Source organism: Petaurus breviceps, unplaced genomic scaffold (assembly GCF_028583685.1).
Source record: "Petaurus breviceps papuanus isolate PSGF00001 unplaced genomic scaffold, PetGlider_PUasm1.0 90778, whole genome shotgun sequence".
Lineage (NCBI taxonomy): Eukaryota > Metazoa > Chordata > Mammalia > Diprotodontia > Petauridae > Petaurus > Petaurus breviceps.
The window spans coordinates 6,032,255-6,049,018 of NW_027187343.1; the positions used below are offsets into that span (position 1 = coordinate 6,032,255).

At 35.4% G+C, this 16,764-nt stretch overlaps 1 long non-coding RNA gene across 1 annotated transcript in view; it reads left to right on the top strand.

Annotated features, from left to right (window-relative positions):
• LOC138147004 (uncharacterized) overlaps window positions 1–16,764 on the top strand; it is a 249,683-nt gene that overhangs the window by 97,851 nt on the left and 135,068 nt on the right. The window contains exon 3 of the long non-coding RNA XR_011164684.1: window positions 12,749–12,810. This is a non-coding gene — a long non-coding RNA (uncharacterized lncRNA). The remainder of the gene's footprint in view (window positions 1–12,748; window positions 12,811–16,764) is intronic.

Genomic DNA, 16,764 nt, shown 5'->3' on the forward strand with positions numbered 1-16,764 from the left:
ATTCTTTCATCTGTTTGGATCTGTTTAACAGCATCTTGATTTCTCATCAAGTCATTAAGTTCTATTTGCTCCAATCTAATTCTGAAGCAATGATTTCTCCTCCTTGAACTTTTGAGATTCTTTTTCCATCTGGCAAATTTGGCTTTTTAAGGCATTCTTCTCCTCATTGCCTTTTTGAGCCTCTTTTGCCATTTGAGTCAGTCTGTTTTTTAAGGTATTATTTTCCTCAGTCAGGCTGTTGACACTCAGTTTGTAATTTTCTTGCATTGTTCTCATTTCTCTTCCCAATTTTTCCTCCACTTCTCTTATCTGCTTCTTAAGGTCCTCTATGGCCTGTAACAGCTTGTATTTTCCTTTGAAGCTTTTGGTGCAGGAGTTCTGACTTCACTGTTTTCCTCCTGTTCCATGCTTTGCTCCTTTTTGTCCCCAAAATAGAAGTCTAATGTTGGAATCTTCTGTCAGCTTTGTTTCTTTTGCCTGGTCATGTCATGCCCCTCAGTCACTTGACCCCTGGGCTTTTTTGCCACAGTAGGACTCTGCCACCAGACAGGGGAGCTTTTGTCCCAAACACTGGGGTTTTCTCAGCTGCCAGAGGTATTAGATGGGTGTCCTCTCTGAGGTCTCCACACGTTCTGGCAAGCTGGACACACACGCCAGGACCTCCACCCTAGACTGCAATCCAGATCCAAGCAGGTTAAAGCAAGAGTGATTACCCCTCAGACTGGTGCTTGGTCCCCCTACATTCTGCAGGCCAGGAGCTGAAACTGCCATGTGGCGCTGGCTGTCTGTGCTGGCGTCTCAGCGGCTTCTCGCCCCGGGGAGGTGGGGGGTAAAAGCCATGCACTCCCACTTAATGGGTCCCATAGTCCAGACTGCACTGACCTCTCACTTTGTCCTTTGCATCTTTGTGTTGATAAATCTGGAAACAACCACAGCTGCTGCTGATCTGGAGTCCCTCAGGCTGGGGGCTGTCAGGCCCACCCTGGGGCTAAAGCCTCAGCATGGGGCTCGGCTCTGCTCCCAGAGCACTATGCTGGCCGATGCCTGCCGGGCTGTCCTCAGAAGGAGGTTAGCTTCTCTGTGTCATTTTGTGGGTTCTGCAGCTCCAAAGTTTGTTTAGAGTCCCCTTTTTACATGGATTGGGGAAGGTGGAACTGGAGCCGTGGTAAGGTCGTGCTTCTACTCTGCCATCTTGGCTCCGTCCCCCTGAAAGTATTCTTTTAAAAATTATTATTGTTATTCTAGACTTGTGATTTTTTTTTTATCCATAGGAAAACTACTACTATCAATGCAAATTAGCAAGTATCTGCAACTTTCCTTCTTAGAGTGCTGCTGCCAAGGGCACTGAGTGCTTAAAAACTATATCTGGTCATATGTGAATTGTAAAAATATGCATAGGTTGACACAACTCTCCTGATTTACTGATTTAGTAATCATAACAATAAAAGGCCCTAAGATTCATCTGGCCTGTCTGTTATGACTGCCATCAAGATCTTATGGTCACTGTTTCTTTTGTAAGATGGTCACTGAACCATCTCTTTAATAGTACATTCTTGGATTTTGCCTGGAATTTAAGTTAAGCTCACTGGTGTATTGTTTGCAGACAACATTCTTTTCCCTTTTATGAAAACCAAGTCAACATTTCTTCAGGATTTTGATCATTGCCAATCATTTCTTATTTTATTTTTATTTATTTTTAAAGCAATTGGGGTTAAGTAACTTGCTCAAGGTTACACGGCCAGTTATTTCTGGGTGTGGTGCCAAGTATCTGAGCCCAGATTTGATCCCCAGGTCATCCCCAGCTGGTGCTCTTTACTTGCTGAGCCAGCTGGCCGCCCCTAAGCAATTGGGGTTAAGTAACTTGCTTGCAAGGTTACACGGCTAGGTGTTTCTGTGTGGGAGCTAAATGTCTGAGCCCGGATTCAATCCCCAGGTCATCCTGACACTGGAGCCGATGCTCTTACTTGCTGTGCTACCTGGCCGCCCCGCCAATCATTTCTTTTAGTTTTTTTTAAACTCCTTTTGATATAATTCATCTGGTCCTGATGTTTGGAATCACCATGGCCACTCAGGTAGGCTCTTATTCAGTGTACATTTATTTATATTTCATTCATTTATTCATTCATTCATTTATACTAGAGAGTTGTCATTTCTCCCCCCCCCCCCCAGATCATTGTCCTTGTCAGAAAGCAGAAGCAAAATAGAATTGAAAGTCTCCATCTTCTGTCAGTCTTCTATTTTCCTTGTTCTGTGACCCATCATCCCTCACCTCTCCTCCTTCATCTTACTTCATCCAACTCTCTTCTTCAGTATCAAATACTGTAGTAGATGAATGAACTGATCAGATTTGAAAGTTTCCTGTTAGGGTGCAGATTGAAATCCACCCTTAATTTGTACAGTTCTTAGCCATTTCTTATAAATTTGTCACAGGGGAAGGAAGGACGGAAGGAAGGAAGGAATGGTTTATTAAATATCTGTTGTGTACCAGGTATTCTGCTAAACGCTTTACAAATATTATCTAATTTGATCCTTAAAACAATCATGGAAGTTAGGTGCTATTATTATCTTTTTTAAAATTGAAGAAACAGGTTAAGTGATTTGTCCACATTCACACAACTAGTAAACATCTGAGACTAGATTTGCTCTCATGTCTTTCTGACTCCAAGCCCTGTTCTATTCATTGTACCACCTAGTTAACTAGAGTCCATCCACTTTGCTGGAGACCTTCCTCAGTTTCTCTGGACATTGCAAGGATACCAATGTATCATCACATGGACTATTCTACCTGTCTTCCTTTGCCGCTGCCACATGATCTATATATCTTATGTTCTCATCATATATTTTCCTGATGACATATCATATCTCAATTCTTCTTCCTCAAAATTCCTCATTACTTAATGTGTTATAGTCTTTTCATACCCACGATGTACCTTTTCAGTGATGGTATTCCATGTCCTGTAGACATATAGTAAGTATGTACTATGTAACACCATAGGGTATTGATATTAAAGTGATGGAGTCTTTGCTTTCACGTGAAGCTCAGGATCATTAAAGGGAGTTTTGTTATTACTTGAAGGTAATACAGACAACTCAGCTACTCTGCTCTTTCTCTTCAGAGCCTAATTCATTTTCCATCAGTACTGCTTCTCTTAAGATAGATGTGCTAGTGGATAAGCCTTATATAGGTCGTCTTTCCAAATGCTTATTTTAATTTGGGCAATGAGCAGTCTTTATCCACTTGGTCTTTACTATATAAATGGTCAGCTCAAACTCTTTTGGGTGATTAGTCTTTTCCAGGAGCCTCTGCAGTAATCTAGGATTTGATATAGTGAGCACATTGTCATCAATAAATGAAATCCTCTGGGTGACCTCACCATCCACAGGGAAAGTGGAATCTTCAACTTGAACTGTTTTCTGGGTTTCTTCTGGTAAGCATACAACAAAATCTTTCAAGATACCTTCAGAATCATATTTAGCAGAAATAACCCACTTAAATGATCATCTCACCGTAGCTAACAGATGAGGCATAAAGCTAGAAATCATCTTGTTTAAGAGTCTGTCAGGTAGCATTTAGTTCTATTGTGTCACATACTTTTTTTCATAATTAAAAAATATACACCTTAGGACTTTCAAAAATTTCAAAATTAATTTTGAAATGGTAAACATTTATAGGTGGTAATACATTAAAGAATATATTTTTCTCTTCTCAGTGAGTAAATGAATTGCCAGGTTAACCAGCCAGAGACTTATATTTTTGTTTAAAATAACTAGAAGGATTTTAAACGAAAAGGAGATACTGCCCCCCTCCCTATACCACCATCTATCCCTCCTTCCTTTCTTGTCCCCCATTTCCTTAGTTTTTAAAATGATACAGGTTGTCCCAAAAATCTTGGTGAAGTTTTAAAAGCTTTTGTAACTGTAAGAAGCTTTAATAGCTTAAAACTTCACTAAGACTTTTAGGATACTCTATATGTTTAATCTTTTAAGACTTTATGTCCTTCTTTGAGGAAAAACAATGATATCTACAGACAGTGAAAAATAGGCAGTATATGTGATATATAAAAATTTTTTTAAATGGCTTTTTATTTTTTTCTATTTTTCTTTTGGGTCTAGACCTGGGAATCTGTTTCTGCTTGAAGTTTCCTTTGTGGAAATTTCCTTCATTTTTATAGATGGAAAAATTATATATAGCCTATATATAGAGTTAGAATTGCTTGAATTTGATTTGTCCATCTATCCTGTATCAGAGGTAGAAATTGAATCCAGGTCTTTCTGACTTTTAGGCTGCTTCTGGGATATAGCCTTAGCTGTTACATAAATAACTTTTCATTATTGTTCATGTAAGAACAGCAAGAGTTCCCTGGTACAGGAAATAATTAAAAAAAAAAGAAAACCTATTGGCAAAACTAATAAATCAGATAGTCCTTAACCCTTACATCAAAATACTTTAAAACTTAAATTTCCTTAAATTTTTTGTAGTTGGGTAATAAAAATCATGACCTAATGAGAGAGTTATTCTAGTTTTTAGTCTTTGTAAACAAAGACATGACCTAATTTACTAAAAATATGCCTTTTAGTGTTCAGTAGTGCTACTTTTAAAAAAAAGAGCTTATGATTTCCTTACAAGTGCATAAAATTATAAAATGAACTTAGCTTTATTAGCTGATAAACATGTTGATTCATTTGGCTCAAAGCTTCTGAATGGAGCCAAAGGGGCACAGATTGTTCTTTACCCCACCCAGTGGTAGAATGTTTTTCTTCCTTTCCTCCTCAGTGAGGGAAGTAAACTGGAACAAGTGACTCCTCTCCTTTCATCTAATCTCAAGAATGTTTAGTAGGGAAGGGGAGAACAATTTCTCACTCTCCTACTTCTCCTTTCTTTTCTTTTTTTGTGGGTCATGTGATATGGAATCCATATCTTATAACGATATTGAGAAACTCTTCAGGGCTTCTTGGAGAAAGGAATGTAATGTACAGTGGCATTTGTGACTTGGCTGCCAATTATTTTTTATATTCATTTTCTGTAAGATGTATCTACATGTAGACATTGGGAAAAGGATTTTAAAGAGTTGAGAGGAAGGATAGATGATCTAGTATTCTACAGGGGCAGTTGGCCCAAGATAGGATAATTCAAAGAATGAATTTCTAATGACACAAACAGTTATGATGAGGAACAAGGTTTAAAGAGATGTGTATAGATGTGCAGAGACTAGAGTAATTCAGATTTTAAAAGGATCTCTACTGAAGGGCAAGGACAAATAACTGAGCATCAGTACGATAGTATCATGGTCTTTAAGCACTTCAGGAACACTTTGGCCCAGAATAAGCTAGAACTTGACAGTAATGCTTCTTTGATGCTTTAATGGTTCTATTATCTCATCACTAAAAATATCACAAATATCTCTGCCCTCTCATTTTGTCTGTATCTTGTAAGTCGTCCAGAGAAGTTCTACCTAACATGCTGGAGGCCTTTCTTTTAGTCATTTTTTTAGTATTTTGTGGACATCAGCACAACACTTAGGCTTCCCATCTCTTTTCTTTTGCTGTGACTGACTCAGTTTTGTTTTCCAGTGGCATTATCTCCTGAATGATGTAATTTATAATGAGCATATCAGTATAGATATGGTTCTTATTGTACAGTAGTATATCAATTCTTTATTGGTTGTAGGCAAGACTAACTTTTAGAGAACCAGTAGTTAAATTAGTGTTTGCAGATTGCTAAAATAGTGCCCTCAGAAAGATGTGTAAGGAATTATAACCTAATTTCTGTTACTTATTATTTAAAGTTTGTGCTTCTTTGAAAGAAACTTTGGTAATCTTAGAAAATTTACTTTGGAGAATTTTATTTAAAAATTTGAAAACATGTTTATAGTCATACATTTATATAGAAATACCTCAGAGATAACTGAAGTTTTGGTTCCAGAGCAGTGCAAAACACATAGTAATAAAGAGAGTCACATGAGCTTTTTGGTTTCCCAGTGTATATAAAGGTGACATTTATACTATTCTATGGGATATTAAGTATGGAATAGGATTATGTCTAAAAAAGACAGTATAGGTGCAGCTAGGTGGCACAGTGAATAGAGCACCAGCCCTGGAGTCAGGAGGACCTGAGTTCAAATGTGGCCTCAGACACTTGACACACTTACTAGCCGTGTTACTTTGGGCAAGTCACTTAACCCCAACTTCCCTCTTAAAAAAAAAAAAAGGACACATACATTATGTGGCATAATTTTAAAATATTTCTAAAAATGATAACTATCATCTGAGCCTTTGGAGAGTTGAAATCTTTGCTTTTGGTGGGTCTTGGCTTTGTGTTGATAGTTGCTGACTGATCAGGATGGTGGTTGCTGAAGGTTGGTGTAGCTGTGGCAATTCCTTCAAATAAGACAGCAGTGAAATTTGCCACATTAAATGATTCTTCCTTTCACTTGAGTATTTAGAGGATTATTAATGGACATCATTTCAATAATGTTGTGTCTCAAGAAATAGGGAGGCTTAGAAAGTGGGAGAGAGGGGAACAATTGGTTGGTGGAATAGATAGACCACATACATTTATTGATAAAGTTAACTGTCTTACACGGCTGTGTTTTGTGATGCTGCAAAACAATGACAACAATAGCATCAAAGATCATTGATCACAGAGCATCATAACAGATACAATAATAATAAAAAAGTTTGAAATATTAAGAGAATTACCAAAATGTGACACAAGACACAATGTGAGCACATGCTGTTGCTTGACAAAGGGTTGCCAAAAAATTTCAATTTGTAAAAGGAACAATATTTGTGAAGCACAGTAAAACAAGCATATCTCTAGTTAGCCATCATACTTTATGGCAGAATGAAATACACTTTTCTAAGAGTTCTTTTGATATATAAAATAATAGTAAATAAAGGAAATAATAATAGATTATAATGACCGGTTTCTCTTTTAAAAAATTTTTTTGCAATCACATAAAATTTTTTTTAACATTCTCTTTTTAAAATTAATTTCCCTCCCTTCTTTTCTTCTGTCTCCCTAAGACAGTAAGCATATTAATATAGATTATACATGTGCAGTCATGCAAGACTTCCTTATTAGTTTTGTTCCAAAAGAAAATGCAGACCAAAAAACCCCCAAGAATAATGAAGTTGAAAAAATATGCTTCAATCTGCATTTTGATTCCTTCAGTTCTTTCTCTGGAGGTAGATAGCATTTTTTATTATTGGTCCTTTGTGAATTGTTTTGGAGGTCATTTTATTAAGGATAGCTAAGTCATTCACAATTGATCATCATACAATATTGCTTTTACTGTATACACTGTTGTTCCCCTTGTTCTTCTTACTTTACTTTGCATTAGTTCATATAAGCCTTCCCAAGTTTCCCTTATAGCATCCTGCTCATCATTTGTTATAGTACAGTATTCCATCGTAATCATATACCACAACTTATTCAGTCATTCCCCAATTTATGAGTATCCCTTCAATTTCCAAATCTTAGCAACCACAAAAAGATGCTATTTTTGTACAAGTAGATCCTTCCCCCCCTTTTTTTTTAATATCTTTGACTTCAGACCTAGTAGTAGTATTGATAGGTAAAAGAGTATGCACAGTTTTATAACCTTTTGGGTATAGTTAACTATCTAGTTGTTCTCCAGAATTGTTGGACCAGTTCACAACTCTACCATCAGTTCAGTGTTGTCCCAATTTTCCCACATTACCAAGGAGTGGTCTTTTTTAACCAGCAGTAACTTATGTTAATAAATGATAGCATTTCAGATTATTTCAGTCTCTGTTTTTAACAGAAAAATAGATCTTATAATTCTGCTAGTGCCCCATTGTGTTTAAGCTCAGTGGTAGGGGCAACTGGATGAAACCTGGAAAGTAGGGAAAGGGTCACATGAGTAAGATTTAAGGGTCACATGAGTAAGATTTAAAAGTGTGGGGTAGAATTTCCATTTTTTAAGCATGCCAGTTCCAATGAATTTAATTGGTAGAACACATAGGAAAGATATTTATGAATAATGTAACATTATTCAACTTTTATCTGTGTTGCAATACCACTCCCTGTTCTGCACTAACGGACAATTTTGGACCACAAGGACTTAGAGATCAGCAACTATGCATCTCACTTTTGAAAGCATGGTAATTTATGTTGTGCAGTAAGGAGACAACTGGCCTTATTTTGCAGTAGTTCAACTTGTATTATGTTTAAATGGAAAACTTCAGTATTGGGGAACTTTTACCATTTAAAAAGTAAATATTTAGGTGCATATTTTTAAATATACAATTTGGAGTCACAGAACCTTTTTTTGAAGTCTAATTTTCCCATATATGTCCTCAGTCAAGTCACTTAATCTCCAAAGTTCAGTTTCCTCATCAAAACACAGACTGTACTTGCCTAGTGTTAGATTCTTATGGAAATTAAAAGATAGAAAAAAAGAAAATGAAAATGGGACACATCTGCAAAGTGAAAGACTTCCTGAAATTGTTAATAATTAAGGAGTTATTCTACTTCTTTCATCAATCTGGTTGATCTTGGGTTCATCACTTTCTTATTACATAAGATAAACTAGATTTTATATATATATATACATATATATATATATTATATAAGATGAACTAGAGTCTTATTTAGCTCCCAGAACTATAAACCTTTGATACTAAGAAGTCAAGCAGACAAATCAGTAAAAATTATTAAGTGCCTACTATGTGCCAGGCACTGTGATAAGTTCCAGGGATGAAGATGATAATGATAGTTGGCATTTATATTGCTTGTCAAGGTTTCCAAATTATTTTGCAAATATCATCTCATTTGATTCTCACAACAATCCTCAGAGATAGATTGTATTATTATTCCCATTTTATATAGATGAGGAAACTGACAGAAGTTAAGTGACTTGTCCAGGGTTACATGCATAGTGTCTGAGGCCAAATTTGAACTTGGGTTTTCCTGACTCCAAGTTCACTAAGCCACCTTGCTGCCAAAAAATAGTCACTGCTCTCAGGAAGTTCACAGTGCATGACATTCAGAGATGACATGTAAACAACTATGTAAAAACAAGATGTAGACAGGATAAATTGGAAATAATCTCAGAGGGAAGGCACTAACTGGAGGATTGGGAAAAGCTTCTTATAAGGTGGAACTGAAGCTGAAACTTGAAGGAAGCCAAAGAAACTAGAAATGGAAATAAAGAGGGAGAGAGTTTCAGGCATGGAAGACAGCCAATGAAAATGGCCAGATTTGGGAGATGGGAATTTTATGTGTGAGGGACACCAGAAAGGTCAGTGTCACTGGATCACAGATTATGTGAATGGGGGGGAGTAAGATGTATGAAAACTGAAAAAAATAAGAGACCAAGTTATGAAGGTTTTTAAAAACTAATGAGAAAAGTTTACATTTGCTTCTAGAGACAATAAGGTATCACAGGAATTTATTGTATAGAGGGGTGATATTGTCAGACATGCTCTAAGAAATCAGTTTGGCAGTTGAATGGAATATATACTCTCAAGGTACTGTGAAGTGGGATGGATCCTAAAATCTAAAGAGAAGACACAAAGGTGAAATATTCTTCATAGTTATGCATGAACTATAGTTATGCATGATCTGAGTGGCTAAATAAGTAGTTTTTGTTTGTTTGTTTGTTTGTTTATGCTTTTTGGAGCGGGGAAGTCTGGGCCTTTGGGGTTAAATGACTTGGCCAAGGTCACAGGGCTGGTAAGTGTTAAGTGTCTGAGGTCAGATTTGAACTCAGGTCTTCCTGACTCCAGAGCCAGTGTTCTATTCACTGTGCCACCTAGCCACCCCTAAATAAGTAGTTTTAAAATAGGTATTTGTAAAAAATGAAGTTCTTTTTCATATGACTTTTACTTAAAAATATATTATTTAAGAAGGCATTGTGAGGCAGAGGTAGGCACGTTCAGGCAGTCAAATCACCAGCAGTATCATCTAGATGACTATCTCCTCTCATACTCCTGTGAAGATTGACTAAGACCCAAGAGCTTTGGGAATAACATTACTCCTCCTCCCCAATTTCAATACTGCTCATCACTGGCCTTACTTTCAGCCTGGGCTCTGCAGTCATTACTAAAGGGAGCAGTAATCAAGGGAAGGGGCCCACCTTGCTTGCTGCCACTAAATACCAGCTTTGGATCAACTGAATCAAGCAGCTCTGGGAGTGGTAGCTCTCCAGCTCTCTCTTCTCAACCCACCAACCTCCTAACTGTTTGTCCTGCTTTTCACTAAGGCCTTGAAGCTACCATTCTGGGAATCAACTGTTAATGGAGATATGACCCGGTGATCTCTTCTATGGGGATGCTGTAACCATAGCTATTGAAGACCCTGAAGAAAAAATTCTCACCAGTGAAGACCTTGGCACTATTGGATGGTTCAACATCAGAAATGAATGGTTTTATCAGTGTTAATAACATTAAAGAAGATACATTACCACCTATTTGCTGCTGCCCACTGAGGACCAAGGGATCTTTCCATCTGACTTGTAGTTGAAATCTGTACTTGTTATCTCTTACTAGGATGCAATTTTAAGAGCAGGGTCTATCTTCCTTTTCTATTAATATACCCCAATACTTAGCCCATTATAAGTGCTTAATAAATATCCATTCATTCATTATGGCTCAGTAATCAAAAAAGCTATCTGGATGTAGAGATCCAGAGTCTCATTTATGCCTATAAGGGACAGTACTTAAAATTTAGCAATTTTAAGTCTTTAGGATATTGGAGGTATAGTGCAAATACATAAAACAAAGCAATCCCTGCACTTAAAGAGCTTATACTCTTAATAGGGGTAGACAACACATATAGGGAAGCAGTGGCCAGGAAAGGGTGTTTTTGTTTGTAGGTTACAGGGATGGTTAGTGGAAGTATATGGTTAAGTAATTGACAAGTCCTTTCAGGAATGATTGATTTAATTGCTGTTGACAGAGTAAAGGCAAACATGGTGCTAAGATTGGCAGAGAATATTTTGGTGGTTCTTGAGGTACCTAGACTTGTTGAATTCTCACCAGGGTCCCAGGGTGGTAGTTAAATGTCCTCTTGGAGAAGAAAGGTAGAGTATAGTGGTATTGTATGATGATGACAGGAATGTTTCAGAAATGGCAGTTATTATTCATTATAGTGATTGGCTTAAGATATTAAGAAAACAACTTGTTTTTATTACAGTGCCTTAGGAATAAATATGAATGACAGTTTTACAATATTTTTCTAGTAATAGACAATGAGTATAGGATTGGAAATGAGACAATCTTGTTTCTAGTCTTGGCAAGTCCCTGAAATTTTCTTACCTTTATCCTCTTTATAAAGTATGGATAATTATAACTGTCTGTAAGATAGCATTTTTTGGTGAATATCAAATGAAAAAAATATTAAAAAGTGCTTTGGAAAAAAAACTAAGCAGCATACAAATAAATGTAAGGTACTTCAGTGCATTCATGTGGGGGTACTTAATCCACTAATGCTTATTATAACTCCTCTCTTCTTTGATAGAAGACCTTTGTGAATTGGCTGTAGCTAAAAAAAAAAAAGTGTTCACTTCGTGGCCAAACTTTTAGGATCTTCAGATTTAACTCAGTTTCTCTTTAGAGAACAGACCTTTGAAGGCTTTCTAGCTTGGTAGGCCTTGCCAGAATTTATATGGTCTGTGTTGACATAGAATTTAAGAATTATCTAGAGTCAATTCTGTGCTTTGATGAGGCATTGAAGTAGAACTGTCAGTTTCAATGTTTAAAGAGTTAATCTTCTATTCCAGAAAACTAGATTCTTCAGAGTATCTCTACTGCCATTCTGAGTAACTGAGTACTTGTAATTTTTATTAGAAGTATTATATTATATTACAAGTATTGGTTAAAATGCCAAGACCTGAGGAATAGGAGTATATTTAATGGGTTTTGGGGCCATCAGTTTCACAGAAGACAATGTGTCTAGCAGATCAGTGTATCAGTCTGAACCTGTTAGGGATACACTAAGGTATGCCAGTTTAATTCCCTAGTGGAAAAAAAGGAGTTGGCAGAAATGGTGGGAAGCAAAGCTATTAGTAGTGTTGCGTGATGAAATGAATTTCAGTTGATGTGAATGAAAGTAGGTAAGGGTTGATTGATATTCTTCTAATATTCTTCCTACCATTTTTTTCTGGGTCTTTGTTCAACAGTTGGTGAAAGGAGAATAAAGCAGTTCTAGTTTTATAACTGTAGTTCTGAATTACTTTTTGTACTATCCATAAACCTGTCCCTCCTTCCCACATGATATTATTTTTATTTTCAACATCTTTAATGTCGAATATCTAGATTTATTATTATTATTACTATGATTGATGACAGCAATATTTGGAATTATGGAAATAATCCTTTTTCATCCAAAAGCTATTTCATAACAAGAATTTTTCTGCTTTTGTGCAGCGTAACAGTGTATATTTCAGTGTCTTATACATTTGGATAGATTTTGGTGATGAAGAGAGCCCAGGAAAGCAGCAGCATCCTTTAGGTCTTTATTGGCCAGTAGAATTAAGGTTTTGTTTGTGGAGCTAATAAATTTGTTCTTCAAAAATTTTGAGTTTTCTGCTGTTAATTGGATATCCTTTCAGATAATAAAACTTAAAGAAATTTAGTTCCATGTTTCTAATTTCTAGACTCAGATTTTGCTTTCTAAGCAAATTAGCAGATTAGAACTTCCAAAAATTATCCTTTCTAGATTTATTAAGAATCCCACATTCTGTTACTTTTGGCAATAATTGTCTCCACATTTACTTTATAGAGTCCTCTTTGGTGGAGCCCACAGGAGGAGAGGAAGCACAAGATTCATAAGATGGCGGGCGGGTGAGTGACTGAGAATCTGGACTGGGACTTGAAAAAATAAGCAGTCAGTCATTGCTTCATAGAAACAGAAAAACATTGAAGAATAAATGTGGTTATCTTTTAGGTGACTTGGTATGGTACGTGAAGATAGTGAAAAGGCTTTATGCTTTTTATCCTGGGGTTCAACTGTTAGAGCATTTGAACCACAATGTTACCTAAATTTGCACTCTAATTTACCAGTTAATTGGTAATATGGGGAAAAAAATAATAAATACCAGAGTAGGCCCATGCGTTTGGTGATAGTGATACAACAACAATAAATGAGAACTTGTCAGAAAATGAACAAAGTTAAGGTATATATTTTAATGACAGTTTTAGGTTTTTCATTTTTAAGAAAATACAAATTCCAGACTGTGATATATTGATTGAGTTTAGTACCTTGACATAAGGACCCACAAGTCCTGATTAAAGCATCATATGCTAAAGAAAAAATTAAAAAAAAAAAAGAGACAAGATTGATCCTGATTGCTATTACAGTAGCATAAAAATAATAACAAATTCTGTGATTCAGAAGAGAGAAAAAAGTAAAATATGAATTGTAAACAATTGGATTACTATAGTTAATATAACAACAGTGTAAACCCAACAACCACAAAGCCACCCAATAATAATGGTGTTGAGTGTATTGTAGAAGAGAAGTAGATAAATTGTAATAATTAGTATAAATATGAAAACTATAACTATGGAATATTTAAATAGTATAGAAAGTGGGAACTTCAGAGTTATAACAAACTTAAAAATGCATTGGTTCTTAAGGAAGTGGTTTCCAAACTTTTCATGTTTGAGGATCTCTTTATTTTGTAGTGGAAATAGAATAAAAAAAAGTTTATTGATGTCTTTTCTCTCACATACATATGTGTATATATATGTATGTATGTATGTGTCTATACATATATGTATGTATGTATGTGTGTGTATATATATATGTATATATATATATATATCCCATTTCATTGGACCCTCCTGTAACAAAGTAAATCTATTAAGCAAAACCAACCAACATAGCAACTGTTTCTCATAGTTTATGCACATTTCACAGCTAAATACCCCCAGCTTATAAGGAAGGAAGGAGATGTATTTTGTCATCAGTTTTCTAAGACCCAAGACTAGTCATCAAGATTTCTGTTTGACTTCTTTTTATTGTTCTTTTCATTTCCATTTTCTACCCATTTTTGTACACTGTTCTTTTGGTTCTACTTATTTGATTCTTCATCAGTTTATATAAATATTTCCATTTACCTATGAATTCTTCATATTTTTTGTTGCTTAGTGTATAATAATCATAAGTTGCATTAACATACCATAATTTGTCTAGTCATTTCCCCCAGTCAGTAGGCACCGGATTTTTCTCCTATTTTCTTGCTACCACAAAAATATAATGCTGTGAACATTTTATAATATACGGGGCCTTCCCTTCTGACTTTGACCTCCTTAGGGGTATGTGCCCAGTAATAGAATCATAAGGTTAAAAATTATTTAGTGACTTTTAGTTTAGTTACTTTAATATTTCAAGTAGTTTTCCAGGATAGTAATATCAATTCATACTTCCAACAATAGTATATTAACATGTTATGTCTTCTATAAACCACTCCAACAGTATTTATGTCTTTTTATCTTCATTGCATTTTATTGTTATGAGGTGAAATATCAGAATTATTTTAATTAATTACTGTTATCATTAGTGATTTAGGATAGTCTTTCATATTGAATAGTCTGTAATTCTTTTAAAATAACTTGTATTTATATCCTTTAAGCACGTATTTATTAAGGCATGGCTCTTGGTCCTAATAATATATTTGTGACATTCTCATGTATTGTTCTTTGTCAGAAATATTTGATAAAAATATTTCTCTCATTTTACATTTTCTTTCATTTTAATTGCTTTGCTTTTGTTCATGCAAAAAGCATTTTAATTTTATGTAGCCTGAATTGTCAATTTTATCTTTTATCTTTTGTTTCATTAAGATTTTCTCCATAACCACCTTTGTGAAAGTGCTCTCTTCTGTTAATTTTATTTTTCTATGACCTTTTATATTTTGCTTGTGTATCCATTTGAATTTCGAAAAGCATCTTAACCACTATGTTATAATAAATCTAATTTCTTCCAAACTGCTTTCCATTTTTCCCAGTCTTCCTTGCCTAATACAGAGTTTGTCCCTCAGGAATTTGTATTCCAGGGTAATTGAACAGTGATTGAATATGCAAATTTGAAACACAAAGCGCAAAACAGTATGTGATTATTTTGCAGACTTGCTTATCTTTTCCACTGGTCTCTTTGTAATGAGTGCCAAATAGTTTTATTTATTACTATTTAATAATAATTGGAGCTCTGGAAGTGCTGTATCTCCTTTTTTCATATTCTTTGTCATTATATTACCTTGAGATTCTAGTCTTCCAAATGAATTTTGAATTTCGTTATTGCTTGATCTAATTCCATGACATAATCTCTTTGAAGTTTAATTGGGGTGGCACTAAATCTGAATTGATTTAGGCAGTATAATTTTAATTATATTGGTACTGCCTGACCAAGAACCATGATTATCCTTCAAATTATTTAGATCTTTTGTTATTTTTTTAAGGAATGTTTTGACATCATTATTTATATAATTTTTTCATATATATTGGTAGCTTGATTCCTAAAGTGAATTTTAGTACTTATTTAAAGGAGATTTATCTATTATTTCTTTTTGCTTTAAAAATTTTTTATATAGAAGTGCTGATGATTTTTGTAGGTTTTATTATGTATTTTGGTGTTTTACTGAAGTTATTAATTACCTTGATTGGTTTCTCTGCTATTCTTATGGGAGGGAGGATAGTCTTCTATGTAAATAATAATGCCATCTCAATATAGTGATAATTTTGCTTTCCATGTCAGCTTATGCCCTTAATTTATTTCTCTTGTCTTAACTGCTTTAAATAGTTGAGAAGAATGATAGCTTTCAGAGAAGAATGATAGCTTGCATAATGCTTTAAGGTGTGTAAAGTGATATATATGTTATTTGATCCTCTCAACTCTGTGAGGGAGGTAGTGTTATTATCCCCATTTTATAGACAGAAACTCAGTTATAGAGCAGTTAGTCATTTTGCCCAGGATCAGATAGCTTAGGAGATGGCCAAGGTAGAATTCAAAACCAGGTCTGATTCCTAATCCTGTGTTTTATCTACTGGGCTATCTAGCTATGGACATCTTGGTTTTATTCCCATATTTATTGGGAAAGCTTCCAATGTTTCTCCATTGCAAATAATTTGAATGCTTGGTTTTACATGTATACTTTTTATTGAATTCAAAATGAGTGCTTGGGGCGGCCAGGTAGCACAGTGAGTAAGAGCACCGGCTCCACTGTCGGGATGACTTGTGGATCAGATCCCGGGCTCAGACACTTAGCTCCCACCCAGAAACACCTGGCCGTGTAACCTTGAGCAAGTTACTTAACCCCAATTGCTTAGGGGCAGCCAGGTGGCTCAGCAAGTAAGAGCACCGGATCCAGTGTCGGAATGACCTGGAGATCAAATCGGGGCTGAGATACTTAGCACCACACCCAGAAATAACTGGCGGTGTAACCTTGAGCAAGTTACTTAACCCTGATTGCAATAAAAAAAAAAATAAAAATGGGTGCTTTCATGTCTATGCTTTTAAAGATTTAGCATAAATGACTACTGTATTCTGTCGAAAGCTTTTCATATAATTCCTGTTTTGTTGGATATATCTTTAATTATGCTAATTGTTTTCCTAGTATTAATCCATCTTTACATCCACAGCATAACTCCATTTTAGTCATAGAGAATACTTCTAATTCTGTAGTAGTTTTTGTTAACTGCTATTTAACCTAGAGGTCCAAGCACTCTACCAGCTCCATCTCTGACCATCATACTGGCTAGACACAAGAACTGCCCTGTCATTTCTACTTTTTAATT